The sequence below is a fragment of the Periplaneta americana genome, chromosome 2 (genome assembly GCF_040183065.1).
Source record: "Periplaneta americana isolate PAMFEO1 chromosome 2, P.americana_PAMFEO1_priV1, whole genome shotgun sequence".
Taxonomy (NCBI): Eukaryota; Metazoa; Arthropoda; class Insecta; order Blattodea; family Blattidae; genus Periplaneta; species Periplaneta americana.
The window spans coordinates 16,616,620-16,629,631 of NC_091118.1; the positions used below are offsets into that span (position 1 = coordinate 16,616,620).

Below are 13,012 nucleotides of genomic sequence, written 5' to 3' on the forward strand. Positions count from 1 at the left end.
GAGACGTAAATTCAATATCAGAGTTCTGATATTTCTCACTGGTTTACTAAAACATTCAATTTCTATTTTGATGCTTATTACTTTCGTTACAACTCTAATGTAGCCTAGATAAATGGGATAGCAATGTCCTATTCATTCCTCTAACCTTGCCACAGTCCTCGGTCTCCTTTCATTTAACTAACTTCATCCCCATATCCACTCTAAAGTCGACACGTCTGGCCGCGAAACCTGGTGGCCCGAGTTCCAATCCCAGTCGAGGTAAGTTACCTGGTTGAGGTTTTTCGGGCTCTTCCCCCAACCCAATATGAGCAAATGTTGGGTAACTAACGGTGCTGACCCCGGACTCATTTCACCTGAAATATCATCAGTTCATTCAGACTCTATATAACCTGAGATATTGTTACAGCGTCATAAAATAATCAACTAAATGAAATCCACTCTAAACTTATCACTGCCCTCAGCGTCCTGTCCCATAGCTATCTCTCTTTTCGTGTTTCAGATATTGCCAGTACTGCTACTGTCTTTACGTAGTAATTAATATATAGTGGAGTACCCCTACTTATCATTCAATTAATTTCTCATTTTGAATTCGTCCTAGTGCCTGTGTGTCGGGCTATTTTAAATATTTCCGTGCTTACTGCTACAACCTCCAATATACACTCAATATCTAACATTAGTGCGACAATATCTAACATTAGTGCGACCGTTAATGGAATACGGAACTACATGTTGGGATCCCTATAGAATATATCAGATAAATTCCTTAGAAAGAATCCAGTATAGGGCAGCTAAATTTGTTAAAGGTAAAAGAGAAGATGGGAACGATACGATAAAAGAACTTAAATGGGAAACTTTGGAAAACAGACGTAGGAAAACTAGAATAACATCATTATATAGAGCACATCTAGGTCAGAAAGCATGGGTAGACATAACGGCTCGGTTAGAAAAGCCAACGTACTATGGTAGGAACGATCATGATTTTAAAATCAAATGTAGGAAACAGAAAACGGATGTAGGTAAATTCTCATTTTTAAATAGAACTATAAATGATTGGAATGACCTACCTGCAGCGGTCTTTGAGGGCTGTCCTTCCTTAAGGAGATTCAAGAATAATTTAAAGAGTTGTGTATAAAGTGAAAATTAAAATTAAGGTACATTCAACATTTAATTTTTTAAGGTGGCATGTATTTATCTAGCCTGACGAGTTTACTTCCTTGGTTTGAATTGTAAATTATTTAAAAATAGCGTGTAAGAGGGCCTTAGACTAGAAATGTTTAGTTTAAATGTAGTTCTGTTTATAAGTACAGTATGCATAAGAATGCAATTATTTGACTTATTTGAACTGTTGTATCAGTGAAGCGAGGTGAGTCAGTGAAGTTATGGTTTTACAGTGCAGTGAACAGTTCCGATCAGTGATAATTTATAGCGTCAATGAAATGTGTTCTATAGTGTCAGCGAAATGTGTTACAGAGTGTCAGTGAAATGTGTGCTAAAGTGTCAGTGAAATGCGTCATAGTGCCACTACAGGGAATGAGATGAGAGTAAAGTGAAAGACTATTGAAAATTATGTAGGACCTATACATAATCATGTAGGTTGTGTTGTAAAATTAGGTGTTTTATTTTATGTTTTATTATTATTGTGTTAAATTGTATTGTATATTCTTATTGTATTGTGTATAAAATTGTATATGTGTTGTAAATTTTATTATGTATTGTAAATTTTATTGTGTATTGCTTATCATTTTAACTGTGTATTGTTAATATTGTATATACCACTGCCACCGGGTGCTTGCCCACTTGCAGTGTAAATAAATACATACATACAACTGTCCAATTACTGTATCTGTAACCATGGTAACAGTTCATCACTTACCGTTTCCTGCTGGAGCCGTAACTGGTGCTCTTCTTCATATTTCTGCCTCAGTTCTGCTTTCTCCTGTAACCACAAAGGAATCAGGTTCAGACGTAGCCCAGTCAGTAAGGTGGCAGTACGATGAGAAACAGAATAACTCACAACCAACTAGTGATTATATTGTACTCTTTTGCAATTTCCTTCGTCGCCCATTTTGTGAATGCCTGGTACGAGGAAATATGAACTTGCACTTGCTTTTCCCAATATGAATCGCCATTTTCGTCTTTCAGATATTTCCAGTACGGTTACTGTCACTACATCGTGATATATAATGGAGTACCCATACTTATCATTCAATTAAATGTCCATTTCAACACACCTTAGCGGCTGCATGTCTACTTATTTTAAAGTTCTTCGTGCTTACTGCTCCAATCTTTAATGTACCCTCAACTGTCCAATTCCTGTATCTGTAACCATGGTAACAGCTCATCACTTACATTTTCCTGCTGGAGCCGCAACTGGTGCTCTTCTTCGTATTTCTGCCTCAGTTCTGCTTTCTCCTGTAACCACAAAGGAATCAGGGTCAGACGTAGCCCAGTCAGTAAGGTGGCAGTACGATGAGAAACAGAATAACACACAACAGATTACTGAATATATTGTCAACTACTAAACAATACGACATTCTAATACAATCTTCACATTTTGTACATGGTTGTGTCTAGAAAATGGTCTTAGCTCTTCTTCAATTTCCCTCGTCACTCATTTGTGAATGTATGCTACGAGCAAATAGTTCTGTGGAATAAAGCTTTAACTGTGACCCAACCTAAGGTGTTCAATGGTAACTATAAGTAAGACAACAGTCGATCTCTTACCCTTTCAGATTCTTCTTTCAACTTTTCCAGTTCAGCTTGTGTCTGTCTCAATTCCGTCTCTTTCAGCATCATTCTCCCTTGCAGCTCCTTAAGGTCGTTGTTGATCCGTACGTTATCCTCTTCCTTCCTTGCCTCCAGGTCATGCAGGGACCGCAAGTCCATCCTCTCTTTGAGGACTCTCACCTCCTCTATGAGAGGACGTACCTGTTCTTCCAGAGTCTTCACCCGCTGTTTGAGGTCGGGTATTGGGTTGGGTTTTGCCATCCTGCATACCAGAAAGTAATAACAACAGAAGTCACTAGTGACCTTCCGTTAACAGATACTTCATCTATCTTACATGAATTGTAAGTGATGTGTGGGATTACAGGTTTCAAGGTCATTTCTGTGCATCAAGTACTTAGCTTTGGTCAAATATTTTACCAAGTACATAAAACTTCGTTCTCTAAGTTACATCTTCACTGTACTGACTAATATGAAGGGCTAGCTTCTGAATATCATATTTCTGGGGATACATTACATACCTTCCCTTATTTAGATAAATCGTATCTAGGTTACCTTAACATTTATGCCTGATTTTCTTTTGTTTGTAATTCAGTACAATATTTGACAAGTAAAAACTTGCAACAAATTTACGTGTCTTCACCAAGAAACAAAATTCAGGATAAACAAAACAACACGTCTTTATTGTGCACCGCAAATCCAACCACACTTTTCATAAATCAATCTCATTAAAAGCTCTGCTGTAAGTTCTAATTTTGTCGCTGAAAGTTTGTTTTATCTGTAATTCTGATTTTTTGGTAGTCTAACTCATTTGCTAAAAGTAGCCTATGACCTCACTGCATAAAATTATTTTGTGTGTTTTTTTTTTATTATTTAATTAATTTTGAACCTCAACACTCATCGGAAATCACTTTGAAACAAGATTTGCACTCATAGTCCTAACTGATTCAAATAAAAATCATTTTTTGTCACTCCACTGATATCATGTTAATTAGAATTAAATGCCACTTTATCACTTAATAGTAAAATTCGGCTTCAGTCTTGAGTATCTAACAAAGAAACTGGCTAAAGAAACATGCAGTGACCTTTGCTTTCTTAAGTTGACGTTAAATCTTTATTTATGACCATTGGCGTCATTTCAGGGGGACAGGGATAAAAAATACAGCCACTCCGAGTTTAAAACAATAAATAATTAAGTACTAATACTATAAACGCTTAAGAAATAAACGACTAAATAGTCAATGGTTTTGCGCAAATGAAACAAATCGTTAACCCTTGCTACATTAGCGGTTCTTACCTATTGTAAATAATTCACTAATTAATGCAAAGATCAAAACATTGGATTTTCCCCATCAGTTGTTTTCTAACATTTCAGTAAACGTCTCTGACGTTATTAACATTTTTCTCTCAAATATTGATGGATTTGCAGTTCAGTATGTGATACAAGTTCATAGTTGAATCTTCTAGTCTGCACGGAACACGTTTTGGTGATGTATAAATTCCAATAAAATTCTTCAGAGTTGCACTGCCAGACAGTCATGTCTAGTTATTAGCCTGAAGATAGCCACTGCTGTTATTATGGGAGAATTAGAAATTAAATATTTATCTTTTTTTTATTTCGGTTCAGTATTTATATTCACTAAGTTTTTTTTATTATTATTTAATACTTTCCGTTTATAATTTGTCCTTATTAATAATTTTACTGCATAATGCGAAAACTCAGAATGCAGTCTTTGCTTGGTTGTGTTTTCTTTCTTGCTCAATGTGTCAATTTTTATTTCCTTCCAATCCACATATGACAAAACAGGCTATTCATTGTAAAGCAACTAATTTTATTTTTTTTCTACAAAAATATAAGATCAATTCCTCTGTTGCTATAATATGTGATTATGAAGAAGAAGCTGTTGTTCACAGCCAGAACTTACCTTGTGAATTGAAAATGAAGTTATGTTAACACTGAGCGAAACGAAGAACGGTGCTACCAACAGTGACGGAGTTCTGGTCAATTCCGAACACGATCGTCCACAGACTTTGTACACGGCGAGGAAAGTGAAGAAGTTCGAACCAAAAACCACTTGGTTGAAAACGAGAATGAGTAGTGATGCAGCCCTGCTTCTGAGGAGTTATATAGTGCCTTATCTACCGGTTAACAAACAGCCAGATAAAGCTGTGAGACAGCTTACACAAGCAAGGAAGAGGGGATCATACAAGTGGTGCTTGAAGACAGCCAATAGGAGAAAGGATTGTTATTAAATATAGTTAAAACGTAACGGTAAGATAACGCAATGACTTATATTTTAAAATAATATTAATCAGATATCAGTAGAGATAAATCACGTGACAGGTACCAAAAGTCAAGGGTTTGTTATCGTGTTCAGAGGTTGCACAACAATCCACTCACCGTGTGATAAAGGTTCTGCCTTTCTTAATTTATTAGTGCATGAAATCTCATTTCTATGGGCACATTCTCCTTCTCTTCCAAGAGTTGAAAATAATCTTGTAGTAAAAGTTTCTTGTGGTATTCCATAGAGAAGAATATCACGCCCATCCATTAGATTTAGCTGGTTTCGACATTGCATTTTTACATTTGTCCAATCAGCGATGGTGTTTTGTAAAAAGAGAGCTACGAACAAAATCAGGAGATCTAAAAAAATTGTTTAAGATCCATCATTTCATAAAATGTGTTACTTTACCTAAGCTTTTTTGTATTTTTTTTTCCATAAATTAAGGATATGAGTTGATGGAGAAATTATTTATAACCATTTATTAAAGTGAAGAGACAAATTTGTTGATAACGACCTTCTTACAAAAGATCATCGATATGAAGACAATGGTAATACGATAACTTCAAGTCCGGGCTGTATGTTGAGTGGTACAGAATTTAGATATTCCTCTACAATTATATGTGGAGACACATGGAATATCAGATCACGTTTTGTCGAAATGAAATGATAGAAAACTTGCTTACTGCAACATAACACTTGACAATGAAAATAAATCTTCTCTACAAACATTTGAAATACGATTTGCCACAGGGCATGTTTGGCGTAACTAGCCATAACGATCCCCACAGAGAAAGTGATAATGCCCTGATGTAATTGGCAAATCTTGAAGATGATGTACAGTGTGGACAACAAGAAATCTGCTTATAAACTACAGTAAGTTAAATACGTTACGCCATAAAGGAAAACATGGAGTCAGTGTAAACCACAGCAAGAATCTGAAGGGAAAAAAGCCAATGTTACAAAATAGGCTCACAGAAATCTTCACGTCGCAACAGTTGCCAGGGCTCTTCAGAAGTCCCTCAATTGTTTTCAAATAACTTTATAGACTATGTAAAAACATCACTTCGTTAATAAACGCAGGAATGGAAACGTCACGGTCTTGTTTCAGCTGTTTTCTTTCGGTTGCTCTGGTAACGTTTAGACATATCTGAAGAAACAAGAACTGAAATTATCTCGTAGGAAGCCCTTTACTCCCACACCCTTATTTATTGTCCTGTAGTCTGTAGTTCCTATTATTATCTTCGTAGATAATCCTGTTTGGGCACTCAACTTTCTCGTATTTATATTTTTTGTAGAATGATCGTGCAATAAGATTAGCAAATTTATCTGATGCATTACGAACATCTCAAGACTTTAACTTAAAAACTATGGTTGTAATTATTTAAAAAAAAAAGCTGTGTTTCCAATGAAATCACCCTTTTAAACTGACACGAAAGAAAAGATAATCACCTTTGAAAACTTGTTACTGAAATAAAAGAAACACAGGAAATCAAATAATCTCTCAAATATTGTCAACAGAAGTTAATATTTTCTTAAGTAGTGAAGAATTTGTTTTAGAAAAGTGGTGTTACCTTACGAAAAGAAATAACGTCTCGTTGCCGTCCACGATCCTCGATCTCAGGAAGAAGAGATCAAGTCTTTGGTGTACAGCAACGAACATTAGTGCATTTGTAATCCCACGATTTGTAAATCGTAGCCAATAGAGCTCCATTGCCACGTTTGCAGATTCTCTTGCTGCTCTCTACATTAAATAAATATCGACTATTTCAGTGTCAGGGAATCCTCCATTACGTCAAATGTTGGCAAGGGAGGTTTCTACAAGGTCAATGACCGTTTACTGTCGAAGCAGAACATATGATTGCAAGACGTGCGTATAGTCTAAACTGACAGGCGTTCCAGAGTAAGTTTACGATCACCGGACTGACGTCTGATCTGAGTTTCGTTATGTTTCTATGTGTTAATTCGAGGGTTTAGTATGAAATTAATGTAATAAAAAAATTGTTATTTTCAGGTTTTTACATCCATCGTTCTTCCACTTGGCCATAAAAAATCGTAATTAAAATCCGAACAGTCTTGTTTATAATACAATTCGTAACTACAAAACATGATGGTACAGTTCATGTGAAATAAGCTTATTGCCTGTTAAGAATTTTTTTGTGAATTAAACATCGACCGTACTTGCGTTAGTCTCACATTAAGCCCTCGAAATGAGGGAATAGCTAAGTGACGGGTGGTCGAGGTATGCGAAAATGTTCCAATGATGTAAAATGCGTTTTCTCTCCCGTGTGTAGTGTGGAGAGTTATCGAAGTTTCACATACAGGATGTTTCTAAATTAGACCGACAAAACTTTGGATCTGATATATAACCCAGTTTGTTTACTCCATCAGCGGAGTATCATTCCTCGACCGCGTTTGTTTACTGCCTGAGCTCGGTATCATGTATTAATCCTATTTGATTACTACCTGTGGATTATGAAACCCTTGTTGACGCTGAAGATTTTGCAACACTCAACGTCTGGGCAGCAGCTGAAGTCAGGGAAATGCCTGGCATCCTTGAAAGGGTACCACAAAGTACGGCATGTGGATGCAATGCTTGTCTGGAAGTCAATGAACTATGTTCCAGCACTTGTGATGAGACAATAAAGCAATGGATCCATACTGTTAATTTAACACTGAAGTGAGTGCTTTTCCTTTACATTCGCTTTGTTTTGTTTGTGTTTTTCTGTATTTCTGTGTCAATAAATTGTTTCTGTAGCATTCATGATTTGTTTATTCACTTTTCACATAACTAATTACTGCAATCCCTTCCTGTACGATCGAGCCACGTAATGACATAAACCCTTCATGCTCTGAAAGAAAGTGTCGCATCTCATGGATGCCTTAACAAAAACTGTTTGAAAGAAGATTATCTATCCGAACCCAAAGTTTGTCGGTATAATTTAGTAACACCCTGTATATTCATATCACCGGATCCGGTTTCCGCGGCTTCAGTTGTCGGTAGTTTACGACGTCCTAAAATATAATATGGAAAATTCAAAATGCACATCTTTCTGAATGCCATGGTGAAAACTTCATTGCTCCAACGTCCCTTGAAGGCTAAGCTAAAACATCGAGACAGCATAAATAGAACAACATGCAAAGTACAGGGACACCATTTTATTTTTAATAACATTTTTAATATTAACTTGCCTATACCTCTGAAACAACGCCGTTTGCTACCCCCTTCCACGACTTGAGTACGATGATACTGGCGTAATATACAAACAAATCACTTTACTAGGTACAGGAGGGAACAAAACTGGTTCATCCATTTATGTAAACTAGGAAATATAAGGATTTTGATTCTTATAATTTTCATTAGGGTTTTGTTTAATCAAAATACAGTACAGTATTAATAATAAGTGTTTTTACTAACGAACTGAGTCATCCATGCGAACGTATTCATTATGCAGTGTATATTATACTGTCTACAGCACATTAGCGTACAATATAGAGAATGAAGTTAAATTGAAAAATAATCATAATATGGATATTTAAACATATTTTTGAAAGTGGTGGCCGTTTATTTCGATAGAGGCTTTAATTCTTCTGTGCATATTATCGCACTATAGACTATTGTACCTAATTCCAATTACCAGTTTCGTTCTTCGTACTAGTAACTCATGTTGAAATAACTCTGTACCTACTCTATAAAAGAGTACCTTACGTACTGTAAATTCAATCTTCACTTCTATCCGACTGGTACAGATAAAATTACTCAGACATACTATCTATTGTCCGTCCAAGTAGTTATGTCGTAGGGTCGTAGAAAGGGAGGAAATCACGTGACAGTTAATTACTTAACGAGGCCCTTTTATTTAAGTTATTTTGAACAGTTGTATAATATTACGTAGACGTCCAATTCCTAACAGAAATTAATGTTCTCAGAAAAGAGCTAAGACAGCCCAGCCACTAGCTGGCGAATAAAAGCTGGTGGGGGAAACCGGAGTACGACGTAGGCAAATGGATGACAGTACCTGTGCGAAAATGATTCAATACTGAAAGCTCTTTCGTCAATGGAAAACGCGAACATATTTTGGAACGTACTGTTTACTATGACCGTACGGCTACTATGAATGTATATGCGGTCTTAGATCTGTGTGGAGGACGGTTGAACTTCATTAGTAAAAGAGGTGGGAGTGAAGTACATTTAAAAACTCAGGTACAATAAAAATTGAAGTAAAAATAAAATGATGTCCCTGTATATTAGTCAAAAAAATATTAGTAATATAAATTAAGACAATTGTCTACAAGACTACACCATCGATTTATTAGTTTTGGCATTTTTAGCTGAATTACATGGTTAATTGTGACTTTTTGCAGGTATGATTGTTTTGCTGTGTTACTTACTCACAAATGGCTTTTAAGAAACCCGGAGGTTCATTGCCGCCCTCACATAAGCTCGCCATTGGTCCCTATCCTGAGCAAGAATAATTCTGTCTCTACCCTCATATCCCACCTCCCTCAAATCCATTTTAATATTATCCGTGTTAATTAGTTATAATACTGGGTGTTCAGTTCAAAATGTGTCTTGGCTCGCTGTATGCCGTCATGTGGCTAGTCGATGAGCCTAGAGACTTCAATCTTCCTACACTTCCGCAGAGGTGTATAACCTAAGAGGCAGAGAAGTTGCCTAGCAAGTACGGCGTTCATTCTGAAGAGTACGTACCGATACGTACGGAAACGCCGGTAGTGGAAAGAATGTGAACTGTTTGGAAATACGTACTGTCGGGATATGGGGAGAGGGTTAAGACGATTACTTAAGTATTTGTTGACATTAACTTCGACGGTCAACATGGACTCGTAGCATTTGATTTGTGTTGTGGAATGTTACCGTAAGCAACCGATGATAACAAATACCCTGCGTACGACTTGCCGGCGCAAAACACAGTTCGAAAGAGGTTATGGTAGCACACAGACCGTACAGACCGCCATCTGTTGCTACGACGTTCAAGTTATACCGTACACGTTCTCAAGTTCAGATTGAAGAACGCCTTAAATAATAGGCAACTTCTCTAACATATAAGCTGAAACTCGCTTCAAATCGGTGACCCAACAAACAGTGACGTCATGACACACTTTCAAATGAACACCCAGTATAGTTCAGTTTTAATGTTCAGGTATGGTGTCATATATGAATAAAAAACTTAAATAATTCCCTCAACTAACCCGCTAACTTTGTCTCATACTTTATATCACTTAGCCAGCCCATCTAACCCATAAAGAACGTGCCTATATGTGAGATGAGTGTATTAGTTGTGGGAATTATTTAAGAGATATATCATACCTGAACATTAAAATACATTATTACTAATTAACGCCGAAACACAATCAACACCCACAAAAAGTCACAATTAAGTTTTCTCGCATAGATACTGAAAATGTTTTGTCGCGTAGATACTTCATGTAAGTCCCAGAAAGGAAGTAGTGCGCATGATCTGAGGACGAGCGACCTGGTTCACAAGAGCGCGACTAGTTGAGGTAATAACATTAGTTTTGTTTCGTTGTTTGTCCAATCATGGCACTGCCTCTTTCTGGCACTTATAAAGTATCTATGCGACAAAACTTCTTTCTAAGACTGTATGTAAATGACAAACATTTTTAATATTAACCTAACTATACCTTTGGCCTAATGGTTGAGAACCCGAAACACCGTTTGCTACCTCCTTCCACCATTGGAGTTCGATGATACTGGCGTAAAATACAAACAAATCACTTTACTAGGTATAGGAGGGATACAAATGTAGTTCATCCATTTATGTAAACCATGAAATATCGCAATTTTGAGTTTGATAATTTTCATTAGGGTTTTGTTTAATCAAAATACAGTACAGTGTTAACAATAAGTGTTTTTACTCACGAACTGAGTTATCCATGCGGACGTATTCATTATGCAGTGTATATTATACTGCCTACAGCACATTAGCGTACAATATAGAGAATGAAGTTAAATTGAAAAATAATCATAATATGGATATTTAAACACATTTTTTTAAATGGTGGTCGTTCATTTCGTTACAGTTCTTTTGTGTATATTATCGCACTATACAGTAGACTATTGCATCTAATTCCAATTACCAGTTTCGTCTTTCGTACTAGTAACTCAGGTTCAAATAATTCTGTACCTACTCTATAAAATAGTACCTTACGTACTGTAAATTCAATCTTCACTTCTGCCCGACCCGCACAAAAAAAATTACTCAGACATGCTATCTACTGTCTGTCCAAGTGGTTACGTCGCAGGATTGTGGAAAGGGGGGAAATAATGTGACAGTTAATTACTTAACGAGGCGCTTTTATTTAAGTTATTTTAAAAAGTTTTATAATATTACGTAGACGTCCGATTCCTAACAGAAATTAATGTTTTCAAAAAAGAGCTAAGACGGCCCAGCTACTAGCATTTACAGAGGGGCGAGCAGAAGCTGGTGGGGGAAATCGGGATGCGGCGTAGGCCAAAGGAAGACAGTACCTGTGCGAAAATATGATTTAATATTGAAAGCACTCTCGTCACTGGCAAAAGCGAACATATTTCTGGAACGTACTATACTCACTAACTCAGTACTGTTTATTATATGCAGCCTTGGTTCTGTGTGGAGGACAGTAGGAACTTCATTAGTAGAAGGGGTGGGAGTGAAGTACATTCAAAACTTCAGGAACAATTAAATTTGAAGTAAAAATGAAATGATGTCCCTGCATACAGGATACGCTGCTATACATTATAGTCCTTAGGACGTATCACCCGCGGATACAGGGAGGCTTATTGTCTTATAACTTACTGGATTAATTAAAAAATTATACTTCAAGGCTTAATTTCTAAAAATCTTGACAACATACAGTCTACATATTGTTTTAAAAATCTAATTGCACACCACATATCTTTATCTTTCCTGCTTTTACAGCTAGATAGCAGCTATATGCAGCAAATGTCCTACTTTGAAAAATATCTGTTACGTCATACAAAACGCGTCACCTGGTATCAACAAACAAACGAACGCATACACAAATTTGTGTCTTGGAAGAATAGCGTCAATCCTGTGCATCCTGTTGGACTCTTCTCCTGCACAAACACGATGCATTATGGTCCAGATTAAGACAAATACATGGATATGTAACCTCCCACCCTGTAAAGAACATCTTAACATTTTCACTCCTTTTAATGTAAACCCCCTTAGTAAACACATAGATATTCCGGATTGTTCAGTTGTTTTGGTTGTACAGGTAAGTTACATATTATAAAGCAATAATGAGAAGTCATCTGACGATATTTCAGTGCGTTTTTTACTTGATTAACAATCTCCTTAGCGTTCATATCGATTTTCGTCTGAAACTACATTCCATCCTACTTTTCCAATATTCTTAAGAATCTATTAGCACAATTCCAGTTCCAAATTCAAGTCTATCAAAGCACTTAATATACACGGAAAGTGACGTAACAATCCAATCGTAATTCTAACTCAAGTCTCAAATCCGAACTATGTTCCCGTGTTTATTACATTTCTCAAGTTATGAATCAGGACTTTACTCTACTTTAAATCAATTTCCTACTTCAGTCGTAACACATTGTCCTCAGGGATTTGCAATACATATTTCATGTAGCCTATACGATCTACAGAGAAAGAAGTCTTGAAATGTAACTCACCGCATCGAACGCAGGACCCAACCACACACAACTCGCGTCGCCGCCTGACTAAACAGAGCAATAGCGCTCAGATTCCAACCACAACAGATAGAGGGCAGTTGTGTGTCCGGAGTAATTCACCCAATGAGAATCTACACAATAACGTTTTTCTTAGATTATGTTTAATAATTGTCCGAAATACAGAATGAGACAAAATTAAACATATTTGCATATTTTCATAAATTATAACAATTACAGAATGGTGAATGCGTCCCAATTATGTAGGTCTTCTTATTTCTAAAAAATGTCCTATACATAGACCCAATTCATTTCCCTTCCACATCTC

General features: G+C 36.5%; 2 protein-coding genes across 2 annotated transcripts in view; both read right to left on the bottom strand.

The window, feature by feature from the left end:
• The window catches only part of LOC138714245 (trichohyalin-like), a 221,158-nt gene that overhangs the window by 26,994 nt on the left and 181,152 nt on the right, over window positions 1-13,012 (bottom strand). The window lies entirely within an intron of this gene.
• LOC138714385 (protein enabled homolog) overlaps window positions 1-13,012 on the bottom strand; it is a 110,023-nt gene that overhangs the window by 570 nt on the left and 96,441 nt on the right. Inside the window, exon 5 of the mRNA XM_069846608.1 lies at window positions 1,874-1,936. The gene's annotated coding sequence lies outside the window, so the exon portion shown is untranslated. The remainder of the gene's footprint in view (window positions 1-1,873; window positions 1,937-13,012) is intronic.